This window comes from Pongo abelii, chromosome 19 (assembly GCF_028885655.2).
Source record: "Pongo abelii isolate AG06213 chromosome 19, NHGRI_mPonAbe1-v2.0_pri, whole genome shotgun sequence".
Taxonomy (NCBI): Eukaryota; Metazoa; Chordata; class Mammalia; order Primates; family Hominidae; genus Pongo; species Pongo abelii.
In genome coordinates, this window is record NC_072004.2 from 61186660 (window position 1) to 61210686 (window position 24027).

Consider the following 24027-nt stretch of genomic DNA (forward strand, 5'->3'; position numbering starts at 1 on the left):
TGTTACAGCCCTAGGGAAAAATTATATCATATTCACATGTATCTGTATCTGACAGTAGACTAAGCTCCTTGGGAGCAGAGAGCTTGTCTAGTCCAACTCAAAGCCCAGCTTACAGCTTGGTACACAGTAAGGGCTCAGTAAATATTGCTATTTGATGATGCTTCTGACTATTAGCATGTTGAAATCAATGGCATAAGATTCCCTGGAATAAAATTGTTTAAATAAAATCTAATAGAAAAATGAAAAGAGCATAAAATAAAATCAAAAATGAGTGGTGCCTCTAATTCCAATACCTAGAGATAACCACAGTAACATTTGGGTATATATTTGAATTCTGTCTTTGTAAGTATAGGTAAATATACACACTTACAAACATAATTAATAAAAATCATATAATATCATAATACTGCTTTGTAAATTGCAATTTTTGACTTAAACATATTTATTAACTGTTATTTTCTAAAAATGATTATTCTACCACATAAAAATTCTCAAAATAATAGATGTACATGGTAACAAATCAAAGCCTACAATATAAGTCTTCAGCCTTTTCCCTTTTCACAGTTCAGAAGAATATATTTTTAAATGGTGTTACTTAATAAATACTTATACTTCTTTTCTTGATTATCATCATGGCTATTACATATGTAATATATATTATAATGCTATGATGAAAATTAATATAACCTACAACCCAGGAGCAATTTCACTTTAAGCTGTGTAAAGATTCTCTTACACACGTTCAAGGAGATATGTACATGTATGTTCATGGCAACACTATTGGTATTACTATAAAGGGAGATTTTATATATATATATAATAAAGGGAGATAATATATATAATATATAGATATATTATATATTAAGATATATAATATGTAATATAAGATAAAAGGGAGACTATATATAATCTATATATATAGACTATATATGTTTACAAGCTTATCACTATTAGGCAATATTATGGATTCTCAATAAAAAAGGTGACTTAATTTATATTCACTACTTTCCAGTTCCCCCTGTTCATCTCTAATGTTTGATATGTACATTATTTTTAGTTTTTCTATTAATTATCAATATTCAAATAATTAACAGCTATTCCTATTTACTCAACTTTTTTAAATGTACAATTTTATGAGTTTTTATAAGTATATACATTGTGAAAACATCATTCTAGTTAAGAAAGGAAATATTTTCTTTACCTGAAAAGACCCCTTGTGTCTTCCTTCAGTTAACTCCTGCCCTACAAAGGTAGCAAATGCTTTGATTTCTGTGATCATATATGACTCTTATCTGTCCAAACTTCATATTCATGGACTCATACAGTAAGCATTCTTCTGTTGAATGGCTTCTGTCATTTACGATAATTTTGTTTGTTTGTTTTGTTTTGTTTTTGAGACGGAGTCTTGCTCTGTTGCCCAGGCTGGAGTGCAGTGGCACGATCTCGGCTCACTGCAAGCTCTGTCTCCCAGGTTCACGCCATTCTTCTGCCTCAGCCTCCTGAGTAGTTGGGACTACAGGCACCTGCCACCATGCCCGGCTAATTTTTGTATTTTTAGTAGAGACAGGGTTTCACCGTGTTAGCCAGGATGGTCTCGATCTCCTGACCTCGCGATCTGTCTGCCTTGGCCTCCCAAAGTGCTGGGATTACAGGCGTGAGCCACCGCACCCAGCCCATTTATGATAATATTTTTGAGATTCATTTACAATGCTGAGATTTTAATAGTTCATTTTTATTATTGCATAGCAATAGTTCATAGAGATGTAGAACAATATGTGTAAGCATTTTCTATTATTTTTGGTCAATGCCATCTTCACAATGTGTAAACTGCATGTGTTCTTTTGTAACTTTTCTTTCACTCGACATTAGATTATTGACATTAATCATAATGGCATGTACACATATAGGTCCATTTAAATAATAAACCACATTTTTTTTAGATTCCTTCTTAGTAGTTCTTCTCTTTTCCTTTCTAGTAATACCAATAGTATTGCCATAAACATACATGCACATATCTCCTTGAACATGTGTAAGAGAATCTTTAGGCATCTTAAAGTGGAATTGCTCCTGGGTTGTATGTTATATTAATTTTTCATCATTATTGGATGTGGTAAAATTACTCTGAATTGATTGTATTAATGTATAAGCAATATATTTTTCTATTGTTTTACATAATTTCCAAAACTTAATTTCACCAGTCTTATTAATTTCATCCAATGAAAAGAAATGTGAAATGGCATCGCATTTTTAATCTTTATTTTTTTCATATATTTATCGACCAGTTATTTTTTTTTTGTAAATTGCAATTATGATGTTCTTTGCTCATTTTTATGGTCCTTTGTCAGCCTGGGGTGCCTTTTGTATTTGTTTACAGTGATTCTATTTTTCTAACTTTTATTTTAAGTTCAGGGGTACATGTGCACATTAGTTACACAGGTAAACTTTTGTTGTGGGGGGTTTTTGTACTGATTATTTCATCATCCAGGTATTAAGCCTAGTACCCGTTAGTTATTTTTCCTGATCCTTTGCCACCTCCCACCCCCCAGTAGGCCCTAGGGTGTGTTGCTCCCCTCTATGTGTCCATGTGTTCTCATCATTTAGCTCCCACTTATAAGTGAGAATGTGCAGTATTTGGTTTTCTGTTCCTGTGTTAGTTTGCTAAATATAATGGCCTCTAGCTCCATCCATGTCCCTGCAAAGGACATGATCTAATTCTTTCTTAGGACTGCATAGTATTCCATGGTGTATATGTACCACATTTTTTAAAATCTGGTCTAACATTGATTCAAAGTCTCAGGATACAAAATCCATGTGCAAAAATCACCAGCATTCCTATACACCAACAACAATCAAGCTGAGAACCAAATCAGGAATTAATTCTCATTCACAGTTGCCACAAAAAGAATAAAATACCTGGGAATACAGCTAACCAGGGAGGTGAAAGATCTCTACAAGGAGAACTACAAACCACTTCTCAAAGAAATCAGAGATGACAAACAAATGAAAAAAACATTCCATGCTCAAGGATAGGAAGAATCAATATTGCAAAATGGCCATAGTGCCCAAAGCAATTTATAGATTCAATGCTATGCCTGTTAAACTGTCATTGACCTTCACAGAACTAGAAGGAAAAACTATTTTAAAATTCATGTGGAACGAAAAAAGAGCCTGAACAGCCAACGCAATCCTAAGCAAAAAGAACAAAGCTGGAGGCATCACGCTACTCGACTTCAAACTATACTACGTTTCTGCAGTAACCAAAACTGCGTGGTACTGGTACAAAAACAGACACATAGACCAATGGAATAGAATAGAGAACCCAGAAATAAGATTGCACACCTACAACTATCTGATATTCGACAAACCTGACAAAAACAAGCAAGGGGGAAAGGATTCCCTATTCAATAAATGGTACTTGGATAACTGGTTCAATAAATGGTGCTGGGATAACTGGCTAGCCATATGCAGAAAATTGAAACTGGACACCTTCCTTATACCATATAAAAAAATTAACTCAAGGTGGAGTAAACTCTTAAATGTAAAATGAAAAACTATAAAAACTGTGGAAGATGACTTAGGCAATACCATTCAGGACATAGGCACAGGCAAAGATTTCATGATAAAGATGCCAAAAGCAATTGCAACAAAAGCAAAGATCCTGTTTTTCTTACCCAGAAGTTCATTAGTTAGCACAGGCTAAATTATGCTGCGTTAACATCCTCCATATCTCAATGGCTTAATGCCACAAAGTGTTGTTGTTGTTTGTTTGTTTTTCCACTTAGAGTCTGTTGTGTGTTCAAATGGCTCTTCAGGATACTTGTCCTCTACTCAATCACTCAGCAACCTAGGCTGCTTTGAATTTGTGGCTTTGCCATCTCAGCACAAATTCTACACAACAATTCCTGTGTCAGGGAGAGTGCTGGAAGTTCTCATAATGGCAGTTCCTTTCTTATGTCCAGAAGTGAGACAAGTTACCTATACTGACACTTGATTGGCCAGAACTGGTCAGCTTAACTGCAAAGGATGGGGGAAATATCATCTTCCCATATGCCAAAAAGGAGCAAAGAGCCACATGGGGATGGATATTAGAAACTTATGATGTGAAGATTTGAATTTTAATGTGTATGTTTATTCTTCCCAATAAACTTTAAAATTAGTTTAAATTCTCTCTCCAAATATTTTTGGAATTTTGATTAATATTGCAATGCAATTTCAGAATCATTGATGATAACGAGGGAGGAAAACTGACATCTTCCAATATTTTAAGCTTTCTCATTCACAAGCCTCATTTGTGTTTCCAAATATTTAAAACTTCATAGATATTTCCCAAGAAAGATCAATAGGTTTAATTATATTGAATCTACATGGCTCTAGTCTCTAGTTAATTCCTAGGCATGTTGTGGGTTTTTTGCTGCTATTGTAAATAAGATTTTGTTTCAATTGGTTATTTCTCATTTATAAAAAGACTATTAGATTGGGTGTCTTTATTTTGCATCTGACAACCTTAAGAACACCTTTAAAAATTTGATTGTTTTAATAAATTTCATAAATTTTAAAATTTCCACATAATATTAAAAACAATAATACTTTTGCTTTAACCTAGTTCTTGCTCATTTTTATATGTTTTTCATATATATACCATTTTTCTATTTTAATAAGTTTCAAATAATAGTAATAATCATGTGTAGTAATATCTTGTTGCTATGAAGAGAAATACTTTAGAATCTTACAATTAAAAAGGACATTTATTATCAGTTTGAGTTCTTTACATGATTAAGTATAAGGATTATTAGGAAGGATGTTGGATTTTATCAAATGTCTTTAGTATCAGGATAGTCACATGATTTATCTATTTGGATCTATTGATTTAATGAATTACAATAGCAGGTTTTTCTACTAAACTACTTTTACATTATGGAATAAAGCCAACGTTGTCATAATATATTACAGTTTTAATTATGCTTATGGATTCAATTTGCTATTATTTAGGATTTTCCTATGTGAGTTTTTAGATAATAATTGTTCTATATTTTAGTTCTGTTTGTGCTATCTTAAATTTGCTATCAAGATTATGCTAGCTTTGTACAATGAAATGAGAAGTGTTACATCTTTTTTATTTGCACTGCAGTAGTTTAAGTAATATTTGGATTTTCTGCTAATTAAAGATTTGCAAAGATTCACTTATAATAATCTTAGACACAAGAATTGATTTGAATATATTTCTCAATTCCTTCTACATTGACTAGTTTTTTCATCTTTATTGATATAGTGTTGATAGTCTTCATTTTTTTTGGAAAACGGTGCATTTAATGGCACTTGTAAGAATATATAAGCATAGAATTATAGACACCATTAAACGGCTTGAAATATAGGCCTGCATAATGGTATGTTCTTTTCTATATTCCTACATTTGGGTGTTTGAATTCTCTTTATTAGTTCTTTTTTCTTGTGTTTCTAGTATAATTTGATGTTAGTTTTTATAAATTACTGAGCTGAATGCTTAATTTATTTTTATTTCTTACTTATTGGTAACATTAATTATAGTCCATATCTTATATGATTTGACATAAACTATTCCGTTTATTGTTTTTGTATTCATTTTGTAAAATCAGCTTAAATTTCTTTTTAACCAGTTATTACTTTAAGAAGTCTTTCCTATTTTAAGATAATTCATTTTTTGTTTGAATATTTTGTCTTTATTTCAAATTTATTACATTATGCATATAATCATTTGATTTTTTTGTTTCAAAATGTTTTGAGGTTTCCTTATCTTGTTCTTGTATGTACTAATTTTACTACATGTTCTGGGGAAATTTGGAAGACTGTGTTCCACATTTGTAGGGTAAAGAGATTGCTATGTATCTATTAAATTACATAACTATATTAATGATATAAGTCAGAGTTTCTATGTTCTTTATTTTTTATCCATACTACAAGAGCATTAAAGGGTTCTATCATGACAATTGCTTTGTCAGGTTCGTTTTACATGTATTTTAACTGCTTTATTGAGATATAATTCACATATCATACAATTAACCTATTTAAAGTGTGTTCACAGAGTTGTGTGACCATCAACACAATACTTTATAGAACATTTTCATCATTCCGAGAAGAAAGCTCCATATCCGTTAGCAATCACTCCTCATTCACTTCTTCTTTCTTGAGACCTAGGCAAGCATAAGCATATTTTCTGTGTCTATAAATTATTCTTTTCTAGACATTTAATATAAAAGGAAACATTCATTCATTATGTGATCTTTTGTCACTTAGCATAATGTTTCCAAGGTTTAATTTAACACGGAAAATGTATCAGTATATCACTCCTTTTTATTGCGAAACAATATTCCATTGTATGAATATACTCATTTTTATATTTAATATTTTACGCATTTTAAAATTGCATTTTTATTATATAAAAATGTAACAATCCAGTAAAATCAGAAATACAGATATATTCTCCTGAGCTTTTGTATATGTTGATTTTTATTAGTAATCTTTTTTTCAATACAATATACAACTTCATCTCCATTTACAGTCTGATTATACAAGTGCTAAGTGGCAAAAAGATCGGGAATAAATATATTTAAAAAGGCAAAGCTATAAAACTAAGTACATGCAACAGGGTCTATGATGATGGGGCAAAGTATCCAGGAAATAGCATAAGATACAATAATTTTGAGGTTTTAGCTGATGTTTCAATCATCTTTGTCTTTCACCCCATACTTAAGGCTACATGTGAACTCAATGTAATTAAAATTTCCTTTTTTGTCAGTAGGGCCTTCTCTGTACAGCTCATTCACTTCCCATTGTTGTCAGCAGTTCTCTCAAATAGTCTTCCTGAATGGTTCCTGTTGCTTCTTTATCAAAGCAGGCTAAAGCACTTCTGATGCTATCTTCAGGATATGTGCTATTTAACTTCTCACCAAACAGTAGGGCACTGGTGAAATTTACAAGCCCAGAACCTCACTCCTTACAGCATCTTGGTATACATCAGTTGGATTCTGATGAAGAGAGAAGCAAGCATATCATACACATCTTCCTTGTTGAAAGAATCTCTATTCTGATCAATAATGTCAAAGGCCTCTTTGAACTCCTGAATCTGTGCCTAGTCCAATGTGGCAAACACACTGACTATTATGTTTGGAGAGTGCTTCTTGGTGGCCTTGGCCTTTGTCCTTTTGCTCAACATGGTGGCTGTTTAATTCCACTGCCAGACACTAGAACCAGAGCTGCCCTACAAGATAACTATTCTCTTGATGAGCATTGGGCAGTAGCTTGACTGGTTGCACCCTGGCATTTCCTGCCTCCAGAGACAGATCAGAAGGCTTGGTAACACCAGTTTTTATTTGTTCACTTATCAGTTGATGGACATTGGAGTGTTTTCTCTTTTTAGCTATTAAGAATAATGCTGTTAGGAACACTGGTATGCAAGTTCTTGTGTGAATATTAGTTTTCATTTATCTTGAGCATATACCTAGAAGTGGAATTGCCGAGTCACGTGGTACCTGTTTAACTTTTTGAGGAACTGCCAAACCGTATTCCATAGTGGTTGCACCATTTTATATTACATCAGCATAAGGGTTCCAGCTTCTCCATATCCACGCAAATGCTTGTTACTATCTTTTTTATTATAGTCATCCTAATGGGTGTGAAGTAGACTCTCATTGTGGTTATGATTTGTATTTTCCTAACTGCTAATGATGATGAGCATCTTCCCATGTGCTTATTGGCTATTTGCATATTTTCTTTGACAAAATATTCATTCATATATTTTGCCCAATTTTTGTTGAGGTTATTTGTCTTTTTATTGTTGAGTTGCAAGCATTCTGTGTATATTCTTGATACTAATCCTTCATCTGATATATTATTTGCAAATACTCTCACTCCATGGTTTGGTTGTCCTTTTACTTTCTTGAGGATGGCCTTCAAAGCACAAGAGTTTTTAATTTTGATGAAGTCCAATTTATTTATGCTTTTTAAAAATAATTGTGCTTTTGGTTTTGCATCTAAGAAGGCTAGGCATAACCCAAGGTCAAAGTCTGTTCCTATTTCCTTCAAAAAGTTTTATATTTTTAGCTCTTACATTTAGGTCTTTGATCCACTTGGAATTAATTTTTATGGTATAAGGAAGAAATTCAACTTAATTCTTGTGCATGAGGACATCAGGTTGTCCTGGTACAATGTGTTGAAAAGACTATTCTTTCTCCACTGAATTTTCTTGGCACTCTTGTCAAAAATCAATTGACCTCAAATGTATGGGAATTTCTTTTCTCAATGTTCAATTTCATTTTATTGATCTATATGTCAATTTGTGTGTTAATACTACACTGTCTTAATTGCTGTATTTTTGTAGTAAGTTTTGAAACTGTGAAATATGAATCTTCCCACTTTGTTCATTTTTTTAAGGATGTTTTATGTAATTGGGGTCCCTTGCAATGAACCTGGATTAGTATTGGCTTGTCCATTGATACAAAAAAAGGCTGCTGGGATTTTGATAAGGATTGTGCTGAATCTGTAGATCTGTTTGAGGGTTATTGTCATCTCTACAATATTAATACTTCCAATCCAGAAACATGAAATACTTTTCCATGTTTTAGTTCTGTTTTATCTTCTTAAAACAATGTTTTGTAGCTTTCAGAATATGTTTTGCACTTTTGTTAAATTTATTCCATAGTATTTTATGCTTTTTGTTTCCTTGTATATGCCTTAACATCCAGCATTTTTCATGCTGTCCTTCATTCTCTTGATCTTAGAATGTTTTACCTATTAAGAAATATTGAGCTCTAGCTGAATAGTTGAAGGCATATTCTTTACTCTTCTTGTATTTGCTAGGATTTTCATATTTGCTGATGTACATATTGGAATCCTTGTACTTCTGAAGTTTCCCTGATGCCAGTGAAGTCACTGCATTTTCATCAAAATGAGGTTGTTCTTCATTCCAACTGGCTGAGGACATCAGGGTTCCATGAGATGTTAGTTTCTTGAAAGAAAAGCCCTTGAGTATTAGAAGCCTCATATTTAATTAACCGTCAACAATTTTGGAGGAATTGGTTAAATTAAAAGTAGAACAGAGCAAAGGGTGACATTTCATTCTTGGTTCTGTTAGGACATTTAGAAAATTATTATTTTTATTCTACATTTTCCATTGATCATTTCTGCATTATGTGCTATTTATATTCTATACAACCTTTTTTTTTTTTTTTTTACAGCTTTTTATCCCTAGAATTAGTATTAAAGCTAGAGAATTTTCAGTATCTATTCTCTCTGCTATTGCTGCAAGTTCAGAGTTTAGAGTGTCATCACTGATTGTCTCCATGGATTTGGCCATGTGTATTTCTATCTATAAAGAAGGTAGGGGGTTTCTCTCTTCTTTCATACACTGTCTTTTTCAATTTTTTGCTGCTATAGCAAAAATATTTGAGACTAGGTAGCTTGTAACGAACAGAACTTATTTCCTCACAGTTCTGGAAGCTGGGAAATCTAAGATCTGGGCACTGGCAGGTTTGGTTGTCTGGTGAAGGCTCTTCACATGGCAGAAGGCAGAAGGGCAAGCTACTTAATGCTGCATGAATCCTCATGTATAAGAACTTTAATCCCATTCATGAGAAAGGAGCTCTCAGGGCCTAATCGCCTCTTAAAGGCCCTACCTCTTACCACATTGGCAACACAGGAGTTTTGAAGAGGATGCTCATTCAAACCATAGCATATACATAGTACCAAAAAAACAAAAAAACAAAAAAATCAAAAACCCTGTAGAATCTCTGTGTGGGCAAGCAGCAAGTCTGCTTATTCACTGTTGTTTACATCTTTGTGTCTAAAGATAATGCCTGACAGAACTGGTGCTCAACATTGTCCAAGGTGTTTCTGTTTTGTGTTCTCTCTGACTTGAACTGAAGCAATAGGTACAGATCAAAGTAGAGCGTTTCACGTTGGGTCCATCTTGAAAACACCTTCCTTCTGAAAATTGTTGACTTTCTCCTATCTTATTGTTTTATACTATTAAAAATCTCCGCCTGGCACGGTGGCTCATGCCTGTAATCCCAGCACTTTGGGAGGCTGAGATGGGGGGATCACGAGGTCAGGAGATCGAGACCATCCTGGCGAACATGGTGAAACCCCGTCTCTACTAAAAATACAAAAATTAGCTGGGTGTGCTGATGTGCGCCTGTAATCCCAGCTACTTGGGAGGCTGAGGCAGGAGAATCACTTGAACCCAGGAGGTGGAGTTTGCAGTGAGCCCAGGTCGCACCGCTGCACTCCAGCCTGTGCAACAGAGTGAGACTCTGTCTCAACAAACAAACAAACAAACAAACAAACAAAACAAAAACTCACATGTCCACAGCAGCACCAGAGGGGTTTTTCCATTTAACCATTTCATTCTTTCTGTGTGAGGGCCAATATTTCTATACACATTATTTTAGTCTAAGTTTTGGTAAAACAATATAAAACAATATTGATTTCTTTCTAAAAATAAAAAATGCATAAAATCCCATGACTCTATCATAACTTCCATTTTTGAGTATTCTTTTTCAGTTTTCCATATGTTTCTATATTCCCCCAGTGGCAATCATCCTGAATATATTACTTTGTATGCTCTTCCATTTAACATAACATTGTAACATTTATTCTTGCTTGTGCTTGGCATGTATAATTTTCTGTCTTAAGAATCTTCAGTATTATATCAAAATCGACATGATTTTGAGCATCATAAGAAGTGTAAATTATGTTTTCCTAATAAATAAAATGTTCAGAGTATATATTTGGAAAATATCACAAACCTAATATGCAAGTTGACTACTTCTCCAAGTCATGTTCCTGAGCTTACTGTATTATACCACATAGTATCTTTTCTAAGGCTTTGGGACACCTGTCTGCCAAATGCTACCGTATTAGTTTATCCCCTTTCATTTTGTGAGAGTTGTGCTACTTTATTTGCACAAAGCGAGAATATGGAAGCTTCTCTGTTCTAGTGCTTAGTCATTTCAGTAATGCTCATGATGTCCTTTCAGGTGTGTTTGTTTTGCTTTCTGCTTCACATCTTTAGTTTCAAGGCAAGTTGGGTTGATTAACCATCACTGAATATGGATCAGTTTTTCATTGGTGGTCCCTAAATTGGGAAACTCTCCCTAGTCCAACCAATTTTGAAAAAGACACCAATATGATTTAGCTTGAAGCATAAGATTTGGCTCGCCACAGGGTACTTTCTGAGTATTCATTTCTCAGCAAGATTTTTTTGAGGCTTCTTGTCCATGCCTTTCACCCCCAGCTTCCAGGTCACACAGTTTCCTTCTGTGTGATTACAGACCTCCAATGACACTCTTTACTAGCACTACAACTTTCTTGTGCATAATGGCAACATGCTCTTGCCTTCCTCAATAGGAAGGCAACTCGAAGTCACATCTAGTTAGTGCATGCAGAGGTAATTTCCTGACCCTCCTTAAAAAAACGGTTGTCCAATCTCGTTGCTCATATTATCTCCTGATTCTGTCATAATTCCATCTTAGTATTGCGTCTTTCAGGATAAGATGGCAAACTGTCACTGAAGCAAAAATTAAGCTAACCAAAACAATTGAAATTAAAATTCCTCTATAGAAAAGGAGACTATTAAAAATGACATAAGAAGGTCAGAGTGTACCTCAGATTCAGATATTCTGATAGTGTATGAGAAAAGGAAATTTAGTACATAACCCTCATTTCTGTAAGGATAACCAGAATAGTTCCTGGCAAAAAGTAGACATTCAATAAATATGCTGAACAAATTAATGAATGAACAGCTGGTGGGTCTGGCTTTCCTCCTTGTTTATTGATTTGTTGATGCCTTTAGCCATCACTTCTAGTCAATAAGGTTCTTTTCTCACTGGATGATCCCAACCTTCTTTCCTGAGATAGATGAGCCCTAGGTAGTCTTCTATTTATTTTGCTATTGCTGTAGTTTTACATGGAGTCTCCTGGGCTCTAACAGCACTATTCCAGCTCCATGGTACTTCAAAACTCTACTTTCCCTTAAGAATTAAAGCCAATTCCATTATAGTAAAACCATTATCTTGTCACAATCTGGATACCTTATTAGCATTCTTTCTCAGCACTAAAATCTCAAAAGAAGCGAGGTTTAGAGCAATAGGTCTGAGGGACGATATATTTTAAGGTGAGTCATTAAATACACTTCTAATTAGGTATGCCTGCACATTCTCTAATAGCTGCTTGCCTGACCTACACCTCTCATCCCACGTAGCTCCCCTTTGGAGTTTCTACCATATTTCCTGTGGCTATGAGACTTCATTCCTGATCCTTGTCATAAAATGCAATCAGGTATACAAATGAGCTAAGATCATAAAATGACTTAATTAACAGCACTTGGATTCATCATTATATCCCTACCCCTTGCTGCAAATTGCAAGGAAAGGAGTGGAGTTGGATGGCAAATCCTCTTCTTCAATAACAACTAATTGAAAATATATGCCCTGATCCTTCAGTGGCTTATTCATTCTTTCTATAGAAAGGGGGAATATAAGATGATGGTGATTTGTTTTTATTGTTTGTTATTATTATATGCTTACCTTTACATAAATTCTCTTGTCAGCAGTTTTGCTTTATTCATTTTTATCTGGTCACCATGGGTCCTAATTTCTTTTCTCAGGGATTGGAATCTCTATTCCTCCTCCTGTCACGCCTCTCTCCAGTCCATAGTAATTAGTCAGTAACTACAGGCTTCTGTCAAGGCTCTCAGGCTAATCTGGCCATGTTCCAAGCAGGCAATATCATCTACCAATAAACAGATGGAATGAAATAACTGAACTTCAGACTTAGGCCACTAGAAGACTGTGTGCCAGGACTGCTTTATTTCGGCTCCTTTCGTAACTGTCTTAAATAAGCTGATCGAGGTTTTGAAATGACATCAAAGTTAGAACTGAGGGATGTTATGTAGAAAACAGCCATATGAACTTTGTAAATGTATGTCTTATAGGCCTTGTATTGAGGCCTCGGTTTGTTATATTACATAGTTTCTTCTACGTGAGGATTCAAAATAAATTTCCTTCATGTCGGAAGCTAAGAAAGGCTGGACTTCCTCTTAGTAATATTGTGAATCTAGTAATTAATTATATTTTCATTTTTGCCCCAGGAAATGAGATCTAAGTATACCTCATTTCATGAAAGTGTATAAGACATTATAATTTTTTGCATCAATCCTGTCCTTGACTTATTTTTTTGCCTTTCATTGCTTTTTCACACCAATTTTCTTACTTATTTTAAAATTTTGTATTATTTAATTGCTTACTTTTCTGTAAGCTGCCTCAGATTCCTCCTCTTTTTTTGAATAAGGTAGATATGGATCTATAAACAAATGGTTATGTAATTAAGCAAAAATTTTAATATTCAATATTTGGTTCAATTAGTTTAAAATACTTTTATTGAAATAATATTGAATTTAGAACAGATTATAAAACACCTAATATCTGAGCTCTTACAAAACATTAAAATTACGTTGTTTTAAAATGTATATCCTGTTAATTCAAAACTTTTAAAATCATTTAATTGTTTCTGAATTAATTTTTTTCCAAGCCATGATATTTTATAATTACTCTAACTTTTTATCATTGGATTATCATTGAATTTTTTAAGCACTTGGGGGCAATCTGGAAATACACAGATGAGATTTTGTTTCTTGTTTAGATTTTTTATTTTTATATTTAGGACTTTGTACATCCATATTTTCTGTGCCTTGAGATTGAAACCTCTTCAAGGTCAGGGTCTATAATGACTTCATTCTTTACCATTCCTCAATAATAAAGTGCCTTGACTATTTGCTAGTTCTGTGACCTTGAGCGAATGGCATTGCCTCTCTTGGGCCTCAGTTCCCTCACTGGTAAAATGTAGATAGTTACAGTATCCTCTTCATAGGGTTGTTGTTGATTTAAAACGTTAATCACATCAAGCATTTATAACTAATGCTTTGGGCATATTAGTAATGGTAACAGGAGCAACTTTAAGTAATAAACCCCCAAATCTTGGTTGCTTTATGATATAGAAATTTATTTCTTACTCCATAATGTAACCAGTGATGACGGAGGGTAGGTTCTGCTCTATACAGTAATTCAGGGACCAGAATTATGGAATATTTGCCATTTTCAATATGTAACTTTCAAGTTTCCACTGGTTTGTGGGCCTATATTATATGCATATACACACACATTTATATAAGGTGATGGTAGTGGTGTGTATTCGTATGTGTAAGGGTTAATGAAGAATATAATGATAGATTTTATGGTCCAGGCCTGGAAGTGACATACATGATTTCTGCCCATATTCTGTTGGACAGGTCACGTGGCCTTACTTATATCTGAGTGTGACTGGGAAATGTAGCATCTATATGGGTAGCTTCTTCCCAACAATAACTCTCCCTTACAACAGCACAACATGATTCTTTGGTGGACAGCTAGATGTCAATGCCTCACAGATGCATAAGAAATGAATAAATACTGAGCATTGTTTGTATATTTTTATATAGCACTTAATACACTGAATCAAACTTACAGTTTACTTTGGCTTTCCAATGAGGCTAGGAATTCTCTGAAGTCAGATAGAGCTTATTCTTCACAGAGTCACTGATTGTTGGCAAAATTGCTGAACAATGTAAGTTCTTTTTTTAAATTTTTTATTTTATTTTATTTCTTTTTATTTTTCATTTTTTATTATACTTTGAGTTTTAGGGTACATGTGCAAAACGTGCAGGTTAGTTACATATGTATACGTGTGTCATGTTGGTGTGCTGCACCCAGCAACTTGTCATATAACATTAGGTATAGCTCCAAATGCTATCCTTCCCCCCTCCCCCCACCCCACAACAGGCCCCGGTGTGGGATGTTCCCCTTCCTGTGTCCATGTGTTCTCATTGTTCAACTCCCACCTATGAGTGAGAACATGCGGTGTTTGGTTTTCTGTCCTTGCGATAGTTTGCTGAGAATGATGGTTTCCAGCTTCATCCATGTCCCTACAAAGGACCTGAATTCATCATTTTTTATGGCTGCATAGTATTCCATGGTGTATATGTGCCACATTTTCTTAATCCAGTGTATCATTTTTGGACATTTGGGTTGGTTCCAAGTCTTTGCTATTGTGAATAATGCCGCAATAAACATACGTGTGCATGTGTCTTTATAGCAGCATGATGTATAATCCTTTGGGTATATACCCAGTAATGGGATTGCTGGGTCAAATGGTATTTCTAGTTCTAGATCCCTGAGGAATCGCCACACTGACTTCCACAATGGTTGAACTAGTTTACAGTCCCACCAACAGTGTAAAAGTGTTCCTATTTCTCCACATCCTGTCCAGCACCTGTTGTTTCCTGACTTTTTAATGATCGCCATTCTAACTGGTGTGAGATGGTATCTCATTGTGGTTTTGATTTGCATTTCTCTGATGGCCAGTGATGATGAGCATTTTTTCATGTGTCTTTTGGCTGCATAAATGTCTTCTTTTGAGAAGTGTCTGTTCATGTCCTTCGCCCACTTTTTGATGGGGTTGTTTGTTTGTTTTTTTCTATATTTGTTGGAGTTCATTGTAGATTCTGGATATTAGCCCTTTGTCAGATGAGTAGATTGCAAAAATTTTCTCCCATTTTGTAGGTTGCCTGTTCACTGTGAAGGTAGATTGTTTTGCTGTGCAGAAGCTCTTGAGTTTAATTAGATCCCATTTGTCAATTTTGGCTTTTGTTGCCATTGCTTTTGGTGTTTCAGACATGAAGTCCTTGCCCATGCCTATGTCCTAAATGGTATTGCATAGGTTTTCTTCTAGGGTTTTTATGGTTTTAGGTCTAACATTTAAGTCTTTAATCCATCTTGAATTAATTTTTGTATAAGGTGTAAGGAAGGGATCCAGTTTCAGCTTTCTCCATATGGCTAGCCAGTTTTCCCAACACCATTTGTTAAATAGGGAATCGTTTCCCCATTTCCTGTTTTTGTCAGGTTTGTCAAAGATCAGATGGTTGTTCATATGTGGCATTATTTCTGAGGGCTCTGTTCTGAATAATGTAAGTTCTTTACAAATTCCTGGTGAATGGATGTCTATGGATGGCATACATTTAAGGAATAAATGACTATCTGATCTGATGTTGGATATACTCTTATAATCACCATTAGTATTAACTGAAAATTACAAATAGGTCTTTTACAGTTGGAATTTTAAAGTTCCAAAAAAGTGAACTATTCTCCTTGCTTAGCCCCATGAGCACCAACAATCTAAAGAAAAATAAAGATGTGGGTTCGTAGAATAATAGATGCTGCCATAGCAGTATGACAACGTAGACGGCCCCTCCAAAACATTGTTTAATGTTGCTACTGACTTTCCATTTCTCCAGACCCTTTTGAAGACACTCAATACAGCTGGATGTCTGTTGCAATTTATCAATAATTTTGTAATCTAAAATCAATATCCAGAGTTATGAGAATCTGCTTAGAATGACTAAGCTTTCCACCAGTGCTCTGGTGGGTGTTAATGCCTGCTTTTCCAATGAGATTACATTCAAGCTAATAAGGATGGAATATTGAACAGAAGCCATGTTTCTTCACCATTTGTTCCTTGGTACTTTTATTAAAATCATAGAAGAGAATAGGACTCCAGTAAAAGGTAACAGAATTGGTGATCTATTCTTTGCATTCCCTGAGGCTTGTATCTGCACCTCTCATGAAATACAATGCCTTCTCTTTTGAAAGGGAGGTCAAGGCTGCCGAAGGAAAAGTAGCAAGGACTGTCTTGTCATTCTTCCTCTGGAGCTTTCATATCTCCTTCCTCTTGTTCTTCTGAGGCTGAGCCAAAAGGAGAGTCCTAAAAAATTGTAGGAGAAAAGTATTTTTATTTAGTTGTTTGTATTCCTCTGTGGTTGGATGTGTATTGTCTTATGTCAGGCATAAAGTTTTGGCTTTTCTGTGGAGTGTTTTGGCGGATCCTCCAAAATGCTCTTGTGTAGACACCTGTCATGCATAGTTCCCTGGTATAGATGCATTCTCCAACTGACCTCCTGACACCCACAATCAGTTTCTGTCTGTTGCAGAATCCTCTGTAACTTCTCACAGCTTGCTTGTCATATTTCAGCATGGTGTCATCTTTGACGTAAGCCTATTAAGACAACTCAAACATGGCTACTTGGCCCTTGGGACCCTCATACATTCTTATAGTGCCAAATCATGGACAAGTAGCTTGCCCAAGTTAAAATCCCCTTCTCCTTAAAGTGTAGACAAAGGATAATCCAGCCAACTTTCCCCCTTCGAACTTCCACAGTAACTAGTCTGTGTGTTCATCTGTGCCCTGAAACTCCTGGGAACACATATCAGACTCTTCCAATATCTTTCTCCCTAGTTTTATTCTGGTCCTGTAGCAGCATGTGACAGGCCTATAAATTTTTATTGCTCAAAGAACATTAAACCAGTGTTAACATGACTTCTTTTCTGGTGTCAAGCCAATCTTTTAAGTTCTCTTTCTCTTAGCATGATAGAGGGGAGGCACTACCCTTCCAACTCTCTTTCTGAGTGGGTGGGAGGAGAAAGAAAAAAAATTCTTCACTTGTTTGAAAATTCTCCTACCAACTCCATTCAATAACCATTTGAATTTCTAGTCTTACATAGACCAGAAGCAGAAGGTGATGATGGTGGCGAGTTTTGGGGTGGGGGGGGATTTCAGTCATTGAATTGGAACTTCTATCCTCTAGTGTAGCATGGATTTATCTTGCAATTCTTTTAAAAATGTTTATTTCCAGTAAGTATCTGCTGAAAATTTTTTTACCATTACCAAAGATCAAAGTATTGCATGGTCTTTAATTATTCTTGCCAATACCGAATTTATCTTTGTAATTTTCTTGACTCTCTTTATTATATTCTTATTTTGTGTGTTTTATGCTTTGCTGTGTGTTTGGATCCTTCTATTGTTTTAATGAGTCATATCTTGTAAGTCTGTGTTTGGATTTAACTTTCTTTTCATAACCCAACAAATATGTATCACGAAAATCTGTTGTCTTGCCATTAACAACATGTCTCTGATTCTGAGAAAAACAGCAACTTGTAACTTGTATGATTATGTGTGTTTTAACTAGGTTTTCCTGTATTTGTAAAGTAGGTTTGTTGCCTTCTGAGTTAGAATGGCATCTATTACTACTTGTCTTCCCTGAATCAGTTAGTTCATCATTAATTTCCTAGTCCAGAATAATTACTGCATCATTCATGATGGTGCCCAGAGAGACAGCCACAGAGAGAGAAAAAGAATCTAGGGGTATGTTTTATTGTTTTTACCTGTTTTATTCTTCAGCCAAAATTCTGAAAAGATAAGAGCAAATATTTCATTCAATAGTGTGTTACTCAAACAGGGAACATAATGGTATGTTTTCTTTTCTGTAAAGCATGAAAGAAAATCTTGAGTGACTGACCTAGGACTTGATGTATATTATCATGAACATAACAGTTGACAACCACAAAGCTGAGTAAGACGTAGATGCTGGGAAGTGGGCTGAGTACACGGGTGATTCTTTTTTGTACCAGCCCAACAGCACAAACATTCCAGTTTTCTCTTTAGCAAAACTGCAAATGACCACACATCTTTAACCCTCAGAGTGACTTCTAAATATTCAAAAATCCCCCAATGTTAAATATGCCCATGGTCTGCTATACTTAAGTAACACAGCCATTTCAAGGACAAAAATGCAATGTTTTTTTTTCTGATCTGGATATCATAAATATATTTTCTATTTGACTAAAATCTTTCTAAGGACTGGTATTGTGCCTTACTTTTATCTCTGTCCTTTTCCATCATCTCAGTGTGGTTGAGCGTAAGATCTCTAAAGTGTTGTCAACTTAAATTTAGTTCAGGAGCCTATCGGGAATCCTGAGTCATTTTTACTTTCTAGGGCAAGTAGCCAGTGGTTTGATCCCTTTGTTAGGGTCTTCTCTTCTTTATAGAAAAATTCCTCAAAAAAAGTTGTTTACATTAGCTATTTCCAATTCCTCTACTCACAGTCTTTTTTGAACCCACACTAACTGGTGTTTTGTTTTCTCCTGCATTGAAAGAGTCTTACCACAGTCCTTGACGATCTCCATGATACTAAATCCAGAAGTTCATTATAATTCCTCATCACATTAGGTCTATCAATATTAGAAGAGCTGACTCTTCTCTTCTTGAAGCTGTTTCTTCACTTTGCTGCCTCTCTTAGTTTTTCTTCCATTTCACTTATCACTCTATTTTTTTTCTGCTTATTCTTCCTCATCTCTCAAAGCCCAGACTTCAGATCTCTTTTTTGGTTCTACACTTACTCCCTAGGTTATCTTCCCCAGTTTCAGGGTTTTAAAAGCCATCTTAACTCTGACAACTCCTAAATTTATATCTACAACTCACGACTTTTCTTCCCAAACCCTTCTCATATATCCAACTGCCTACTCAACACATCCCCCTTAGATGTAAAGTTGTTATCTCAGGCTGAATATGGCCAAAACATAACTCTTAATTCCTAAGCTCCCAAGTCTGCTCCTCCCACAGTTGTCCTATCTCAATGATTGGAAGTTTCATCCTACTAGTTGCCTGGGCCAAGAAACAGAGTCATCTTGAGTTTCCTTTCTCTCTTGTACTCCACATTCAATCTGTTAATCTTTTCAGCAGTATCTTCAAAATGTATCCTGGTTTCAATTACTTGTCATGACCTTCTCTACTACCAATTTTACCTAAAATGATATTGTCATTTACTTGTGTTATTATAATAACCTCCTAATTTCCCCTGCCCCTACCTCCCAACTTGACAAGAGTAGGCATTCAATTAATATGGAGTAATTGAATTCATATTCCATTTGAATGGGCACTTCTGTTAAAGGAATGAATGTGTGGTTGCCTATTATTGCCAGTTTGCTGTTGCAGGTCATGTCAGTCAGGCTCATTCTCAGGATTTGAGATGGCTTTGTGTCTCCTTCACCAACCAACACACATGTGCTTGTGTACACACACACGCACACACACACACAATCTTCACTTCCATCTCCTCTTAATAGACTTTAAAGACTGCCAGTGTTACTCCAGTAAGGCAGTGAAAGTCCCTTCAGGTACAGAAAGGTGGGCTCCCCCTCAGACTAAGGGGCTGAGTTGGCCAAGACATTCTAAGGTTATAGAAGTGGGAGCATTTTTTTTTCTTTCCTAAAGACTAAGATTCTTTTATAGTAGATGCTGGAATAAGAGATTACCAGTGGGTAGGATCTGGCAATACTGCCAATCTAGGTGGGATTCTAATCAGATATATTTGGCTTTTGGCTTCTGGTAGCAGAAATGACTTCAAAATGAATGGTCACTGCTAGACATTTTCTTTCTAAAAAGGATCTAAATCAATATTTCTGCTGGCTTGGTTTGTTTCTCCTGCACGCTGATTCATTCTGTTACTTCTCACCGCAGGTCTGAGACTTGACTATTATCACAACCCTGCTTTTCTCATTGCCCTACTTTCATGCCACGTGGACTTGATCTGCCTTTGGCTATTAGGCTCATCAAAATTTTCAGTTTTCAATAATAACTTTGAGTTCTCTGTGCCAGGTGCCCCAAGGCCTTTAGATCTCAGCCAAATCATAAAAATGAAGAAAAGCAACTTTCCCACTTTCACTAACAGGAGAACAAACTTCAGATCACACTCTCAGAAGATTTGGCCTTTGATCAAAGTCCCTTGTTTGGGGTGACTGGGTCTGAGAATTAATCAATGGATATTTGGCTCACACAGAAGAGTTTGGAATTGCCAGTACCTAACTACAGCACTGCTTTTATTATTCAGATAATAATTATTGTAGCTGCAATTAAAATCACTTACTTTGTGCTGGGTGATATATTCTTTACATTTAGCCCTCACAAAGACCTTGTGAGAGATACACTATTTTTTATCCCTTGAAGACATGAGGTTTAGAAAGTTTGAATAACTTGTCTAAAGTCACAGAAGAGGCAAATTGCAGAATACATACTCGTTCACAAATGCTCTTCTAATGCACTTGCCTATTCTTTCAACAGTTGCACAATAGTATCTCCCTTAGAACAAGGAGTCATAGTCATGGTGCTGGACATGTTACTTTGCCCTCTTTCTCTTATGCCCAACCTTTCTGAGTCCTCTCAATTGTATTCATGTCTGTTCTGGAAGAATAAGGTGGCAGAGCAGATTCAATCCACCTTTGTTGCCCAGATTGAGAAAATAAACCAGGCTCTTAAATGATTTCCTAATGTTTCCTATCTGATAGGAACTTAGGGAAGTTACAAACTCATGTACGCCACTGAACACACCATTGGATGAGGATATTTTCTATACCTGCAGATTCTGGAAAATGGAGCCAGAAACCTTTTGGAGGAAGGAGCCACATTTGATCATCCATCTCTGGAGTTATTCTGTCCCAAATGATTCATTTTCTTGCTACTTATTAAAAGTAGCTTTGACTCAATTGCTAATACTTAAATTAGATTTTTGGCATATCAAATTCACTGTTTTTCAGTAAACAGTTGTAATTCAACCTCTGGGGTTGTTTTTAGCTACATTAATAAGTCCCAAACCTATATAAATAACTCTTGATTGTCTGAAAGTGAAAATACTTCATGAATAAGACTGGGGGAAAACAAGGAATCCCAAAGTCATTTAAACCTATAATTGGATCATTCATACGGTCAGCAGTCCCTTACATATTTCACAATAAATTAAGATTATTATACCTGACACCCGGATAGCATCAATTTTCACTTTAAATTAAAGAGAAGACACTTTGATAGATCTTTTCTCTGGCCAGTAAGAGGTCTTCAGAGGCTCCAGAAGCTCATTAATATATTGAGCTTTGAAGTTTTTGATTTGGCAGAATTTCTGTGTTGACTCAGTATCAAGTGACCTAATGCTCAGATTTCTTGTCAGCTAGTTATCTCCATGGGTTAAAAAATGCTGCTAGCAAATCCATTTATTCTCTGTGGGTTAGAGAAAGTTGCTCTTCCAAACTATTGGTTAGACCCTTAACCCCAGCTTATAAATTTTTGTGGTGTTTCACAAGGTGGAAACCAGGAACAATCAAACCATTGCATTTATAGTGTCTTCTGGGCTTTGCTAAGCTTGATATAATCACCAAAGGGAAATAAACAGTGCCACTTTCCTGCTACCCCTAAGAATCTTGTCTTGCACAGTCAAATCCATACCATCTTTTAAAGGAGAAAGGAGGGGGCTGTTTTTGTTATACTCAAGGACATCAACATTGGGAATGGCATAGGCAGGTCATATTACCTCATATCAAGGGCCATTTTACTAGTTGTTTCTGTGAATGGGAGACCCCATAATAATTGAGCAAACATGGGTAAAGAAAAAAACTGGTTGGGACTCTTGGTTTCTACCATCATGTGATTGAATTCCAGGCCCATATGTTGTCTACTCAACATCTCCACTTAGTTAACTAAGAGAAGTCTCATATTTAGCATGTCTAAAACAAAACTTAGGCTGAGCATGGTGGCTCACGCCTGTAATCCCAGCACTTTGAGAGGATGAGGCAAGAGGATCTCTTGAGCCCAGGAGTTTGAGACCTGCCTAGATGACGTAGCAAGAACCCGTCACTATAAAAAATAAAAAAATTAGCTGGGCATGGTGGCATCTGCCTGTCATCTCAGGTACTCAGGAGACTGAGGTGGGAGGATCACTTGAGCCCTGGAGGTTGAGGCTACAGTAAGCCCTAATCATACCACTGCACTCCAGCCTGGGTGAGAGAATGAGGAGATCTTGTCTAAATAAATATATAAATAAATAAATAAGTTAAAAAAATAAAACAAAACTTCCAGGCTTCTGCTTCCCCAGAGGATTGAGTGGTGCCCATCTCAAATATTTCTATCTGGAACCTGTGAAAGTGACTTTATTTGGAAAAAGAGACTTTGCAGATGTAACAAAGGATTTTGAGATGAGATCATCCTGGATTATCTGGGCGAGCCATGAATCCAGCGACAAATGTCCTTATGGGAGACAGAGGAGAAGAAACACAGTAAACATTAGTTATGCAAGAAATGCCTGGAGCCACTGGAGCTGGAAGAGGCAAGGAAGGAGGTTCCCTTAGAGCCTTCATGGTGAGTGTGGTCCTGCTGACCCTTTGATTTCAGACTTCTGGCCTCCAGAACTTTTAGAAAATTATTAACTTTTTAAATAAGTGCATTATATTGACTGTTGCCTCCACTAAAATGTAAGCCCCACAAGAGCAGGGAATTTTCCTCCTATTTTCATTACTGCTGTATCCCAAGCTCATAGAAGAGTGATTAGCATTTTTTTTTTCTGTAAAGGCCCAGAGAGTACATATTTTATTTGCTTTGCAGACCATATGATTTCTGTTGTAGTTATTCAACTTTGCCAATGTAGTGTGAAACCACCATAGTATGGTTGCGACTGTGTTCCAATAAAACTTTATTTGCTCCACTTTATTTTTATTTTTATTTTTTTTTTTATTTTTTTTTATTTTTTTTTATTTTTTTATTTTTTTATTTTTTTATTTTTTCTTTTATTATTATTATTATTATTATTATTATTATTATTATTATTATACTTTAGGTTTTATGGTACATGTGCGCAATGTGCAGGTAAGTTACATATGTATACATGTGCCATGCTGGTGCGCTGCACCCACCAACCCGTCATCTAGCATTAGGTATATCTCCCAATGCTATCCCTCCCCCCTCCCCCCACCCCACAACAGTCCCCAGAGTGTGATGTTCCCCTTCCTGTGTCCATGTGTTCTCATTGTTCAATTCCCACCTATGAGTGAGAATATGCGGTGTTTGGTTTTTTGTTCTTGCGATAGTTTACTGAGAATGATGATTTCCAATTTCATCCATGTCCCTACAAAGGACGTGAACTCATCATTTTTTATGGCTGCATAGTATTCCATGGTGTATATGTGCCACATTTTCTTAATCCAGTCTATCATTGTTGGACATTTGGGTTGGTTCCAAGTCTTTGCTATTGTGAATAATGCGGCAATAAACATACGTGTGCATGTGTCTTTATAGCAGCATGATTTATAG

At 35.6% G+C, this 24027-nt stretch overlaps 1 pseudogene; it reads right to left on the reverse strand.

Annotated features, from left to right (window-relative positions):
• Nucleotides 1-6695: 6695 nt before the first annotated feature.
• On the reverse strand, nt 6696-7189 carry LOC100445783 (myosin regulatory light chain 12B-like; annotated as a pseudogene).
• Nucleotides 7190-24027: the final 16838 nt, after the last annotated feature.